General features: G+C 38.1%; 1 pseudogene; it reads right to left on the minus strand.

The window, feature by feature from the left end:
- Positions 1–4,311: 4,311 nt before the first annotated feature.
- LOC114476285 (uncharacterized) lies at positions 4,312–4,429 on the minus strand (annotated as a pseudogene).
- Positions 4,430–5,221: the final 792 nt, after the last annotated feature.

Here is a 5,221-nt window from a genome sequence, read left to right on the forward strand (position 1 = left end):
GTGAAAGCACCCTTAGAGAGAGTTGACTTGGCCATCCCTGTTCATACTTTTTTTTTCTTAAACAATTATTAAATATGTCACAGGCTTGGTCTTATAATTATGTTTCTTGTAGTTACTTGAGAATATGTAAATTATCTTATCAGACTTGTAAGTCATCCTAATTTACCTTGACTTTGATGTTCTTCCTGCAACGAGATGGAATACTCAACTCTCAAATCTTCAGCTTATAGTGAGCAATAGTAAAGAGTGAAATTATTCCAAGACGCATTTTAGTTTTAATTAGCGATGACTGAAAAATAAATGTGCTGCTATTATATCTGAGATGTAATATTGAAAGCTTGGCACAGGCAGACCCTTTGATCTACACAAGGATATGCCGAAATGTATAAATTTTGTATCACAGAAGACAGAAAAACAGTGGAAAGTAGGGGAAAAAGTACAAGAGCATACTGAAGCTTTCATTTAGAAGTTCAGTCTTCAAAGTCCTAATCCAACAGGGACGACTCGCTGGGAAGCGATCGCTGCGAGCTCCTCAGAAAATGAAGGAGCTGCCAGTGTTCTGATGACGTTTACAAGAACACACTGTGAGGGGCGACAGGAAGTGTGAAATCACTCATCTAGCCCAAGCACAACAGCTATATATAGGTCAGGTTGGTGAAAATGGTTCGTGCATGTGCAGAAATATTATGTGCAGTGGAGAGTGCACGTCGCATCCATTACGAGACTAACATTTGTGTGTTATAACAAAAGGCCTCGCTGTAATCAGGTGGACTAAAACTGAGAAACACAAACCTAAAATGTTTAAACACTGAGCCAGACCCCCTTCCAATAATTAGACATCTCAGCAGTATGTGTCTGCTACTATAATTACATTGCCCTACTAACGCTGCACGCCTTCACTTAGTGAGAGTCAAAATACAGGAACAGACCATTTTGGTGTTCAGAGCACTTTTGCTGCCAAGCAGATGAAACTAATTAAGCGGCATTATGAATTGTTGTTTTTTGGGGCTTTTTTTTAAAATACTCTGTATGGGTTCAATGAGAGGTCCAACTGGGTTTTTGTTTTTATTATGCTGAAAGTTTAGGATAATATAACAATATTTAAAATGTTGGGATTAGAATAAAACTTCTGCATTCTGTATCCATAGTTTAATAAAAGCTGCAGTATGATTATGTTCTTTGGTTGCATAGAACAGTGGTTCTTGAACCTTTTTACCTCACGTACCCCCTTTCTCTTATTTCTGAATGCAAGTACAGTAGTCCCTCGCTATATTGCGGTTCACCTTTCGCAACCTCTTTGTTTCGTGGATTTTTTTTACAGTGCAATTTTGGATGCATTTTTTTTTTTATAGCGTGTGAACGTGCATTGTGTTCTGCGTCCTAATTGGCTAATGCTGCGTTCACCCACCAGCGACACATCCAACTCGGTGAGTTTCACTGCCTACTGAAGCGAGGAGCTGCGCTTCTTTTTCTCATCTCACAAACAAAAACTACCAGTGAAAAAAGCCAGTGTGATTAACGGCTAATGCTATCCTAGCTCAGTGCTACAGAGATAACTTTTACCTGCTACTACCACCTCCTCGCTGATTCTCCTCCACGCCTAATCCTTCCTTGTCCGGTCCCGGTTATAAAGGCCGTGTCATACAGCTCCAGGTGGTCACACACAGCTTCTACTCCATGGTTGAATGGGTGAACAGACTGGTGTCCGTGTTGATGGCCTGACGTCATCGTCAACAAAGATGCGTTCGGCATCAATGTCTGATCGCTAGCAATGTGACTCTGAAGTGCTGTATGTTTGAAAACAGGTTTACGTTTTAAAATCTACGAAGGTTTAAACTTTGAAAGTGTTTTAACAAGAGAGAAATGTTCATTCCTGTCTGAGAAAAGCGTATAAAGTGTGTGGTGAGGGGTTTTAAAGCCTTAAAACATGTATAATATTTGTACAAAATAAAGCTGACTACTTCGTGGATTTTGCCTATTGTGGGTTATTTTTAGAACATAAGTAATCTATTCTTCCCCACCCTTTCTATTTCCTGCCTTATACTCTCTCCTCCCTGCTCCCTTCCCCCTCCCCCTCCACCTAGATGTAACACTGCTCTCCCTTTTTATGTCCTCCCTATAATAAAATGTTTCTTACCCTTCCTTAGGGAGGGCTGGTGATGGTCACAATTAAGCAATAAAATAAATTAATTTATTTCATTGCAATAACTAAACATGCATTGGTGTCTCATAATGATTGCACTTCTTGTAGTGTTGACCTTTGACAGCATGCGCAGACAAGTGGAAAAAAAAAAGAAAGAACATAACCCTCACGATAAACAAGGGAGTACTGTACCCCCTTTTGTCTGACTACAACATTTTTCTCAGAATACTATGAAAAAACTACTTTCAAGCACAATGATGGAATGAATGAGTGACAACACGTTTTAAAGAAGCTAATTTTGTAAATCAGTGGAATGAAACAGTATTTAGTGCCTCACATGGATTTATTTTTATAGTTTTTTTTTATTATTTTAGGTCATCTCCTGCCTGGTGTGGGACTTAAGACTGACCTTTTTACTTTCAATTCATGTACTAATCAAGATTATTTTCTTCATCATTATGATTATAATTTTTACCTAAAAATTAACATTATGAAACCCTATATTTTTCCACTTTCTCTCTCAAGTACCCCCTGTAGTGACATTGCGTACACCTAGGGGTACATGCACCCCAATTTGGAAATGCTGCCATAGAAGATAGACAGGAGGTCAAGGTCCGTTTGGAAGTTAGATTAACTGTAATCTTTTGATTAACCAATAAAGCAATTTATATGTGAATTAATGTGGTCATCCATCTATCTCTGTGTTGCACTGGACCAGTCACTTATTCAGGGTGTATTCAGTTTAGTTCACTGAGTAAACAGTATTTTGTTGCCTCGAAATAACAAATTGAGGTCAAAAGCAAGTATAACGTGTGCATGAAATACTATTTAATAATATTAATATGATTTAGCGTGGCGAGTTGCTGCAGCAACGACAGATGTTGTCAAAGTGGACCAGGGTGCTGGGTTGCCCTCCTCGATGCTGTGTTGCTTTCATCAACATTGTAACACCATTAAAAAGTGTGTGCAACTTTTGGTGTACGGATGCATCACATGCATAACATTGAACTTTTGTGGTGCAAAGTGGACTCACCGAGGCTGGTTTAAACAGGAAGTAACGCGTTTTATGCTTGATAATGTGATGAAACACAAAAACAATAATCATGTGTACAATTTGTCTCATTAAAAACACTGAAAGTCACTTCAACAAGGTATCGATCCAGCACCAATGAGGAAAAAATGATGTTTTTTTTACTGCAATAACCACCTAGCTAACAAAACACAATAACTACATAACATACAATACTTTAGATATTGTTGATTTTTATTTTGTGGCTACAAATTACTTATTTGTGTTATTTGTACCTATTCCGTTGCCACAAAGTAATATTATTTGCACAAGAATCAATATTTTGTGGCCACAATTATTATTTTTTTTTTTTACCATGTCATGCCTGGAGCTTCGTACAATTCATGCCATTTTCTTTAAAAATAAATAAATAAATATTCCCAAATGTATTATAGAAAGACATGTACAGATAGACCAAGGTACAAATAGTCCAATGCACAATAAAGTATAGTTTCCATACCCTTGTATCATTTAATCGGTTGAAACGAATAACGGAGAATCCAGCTTCCAATTTTCTCACTACCTTGTAGCAATGATTCAAAAGACGGATATTTCTGTTGACAAGTGTGTTTCTGAGAGAGGATTACTTCAGTTTTTATGACATGTCAGAGTCAAAAACAGGCTAGAGTTAAAAGAATCTGTCTATCACTGCCAAACAGCCGCTGACAGACCCCACAGTCAGCCTGTGATACACACACACACACACACACACACACACACGGGTTGTGTTTGTGTATCAGTGTCTCTCAGACATGGTTAGTCCAAGTAGTACTGTGTTTGAAGCCAGAGTTCCTTTTGCTTTTAACAACTTTCATACAACCTAGCTCATATAATAATGATTATAATAATGCATCAATTTTATATAGCGCTTTCTCATAGACACTCAAAGTCTTTACAGAATTGAGTCATTATTCATTCACTACGAATGTAGCCACAGCTGCCCTGGGGCAGACTGACGGAAGCGAGGCTGCCATAGTGCGCCATCGGCCCCTCCGATCACCACCAACATTCACTCACACACTACATTCATACTAGGCAATGTGGGTGAAGTGCCTTGCCCAAGGACACAATGACAGATACCACTGGCGTGACTGCCACCCCACTGTGGCACCTAGAATTCCCAGTGGTCTCCAATCCAACTACTAACCAGGCCCAGACCTGCTTAGCTTCCGAGATCTAACGGGATAGGGCAATGACAGGCTGGTATGGCCACATGGCCATAATAACACATTTTATTTCAGATAGTAACTATATTGAAGTTTCTTTTAAAAAGTGGCCTATGGAAAAACAGTAATTCCTGTTTTTCTTTTTCTTTAGCTTTATATACAGTATTTCTAGTTCAAATCAATGATGTATTATGATCTTTAAACTGCAAATGTTGATAGCAAATTACTTGATTCCTACATGGCGATGCGACAAAATCACAAAGTCATGTAAAAATATTACATAATAACATCATTCTACAACAAATAATAATAACTTTTTCCAATTTTTTGTTCGATTCTTGCTAAACACTCACATGCATGGAGTGTTTTGAACTATTTGTTGAAAATTAGCACAAAAACGTATGATTTTTGCTCATTTTTTAGTCTAAATGTCACAGTAGACACTTTTATTTGGAGCTGATAAAGAATAGAGCGTGCATTCAAAGTGCGGTTGCCTGTGAGGTTTTTTCCTAGTCACACATCATTGTCTTTTACCACAGGTAATTACTCCCATTGCTGGCCTTTATTCTAGTCGGAGGGTGATGGATGCTTCTCTTTTTCTTCAAACAACACAACTCTTTTCTTTTCCAGCTCGGCAGCAACGTCACCATTATTCCTAAATCATGCAAGTGCAACTCAGAGATACTCGGTGAATTCTTAAAAATTTGCATGAAAAATCACTTTGCAAGCAGCAGGATGAAAAATGTTGAAAGAAAACCCCAGAAACCAGGAATAGAGGAATATCAAGTTGCACTCTTGCCTCACATATTAGCTGTGGGAATAAACACAGTTTTTATTCCCTGG

This window comes from Gouania willdenowi, chromosome 14 (assembly GCF_900634775.1).
Source record: "Gouania willdenowi chromosome 14, fGouWil2.1, whole genome shotgun sequence".
In the NCBI taxonomy this organism is placed as follows: domain Eukaryota; kingdom Metazoa; phylum Chordata; class Actinopteri; order Blenniiformes; family Gobiesocidae; genus Gouania; species Gouania willdenowi.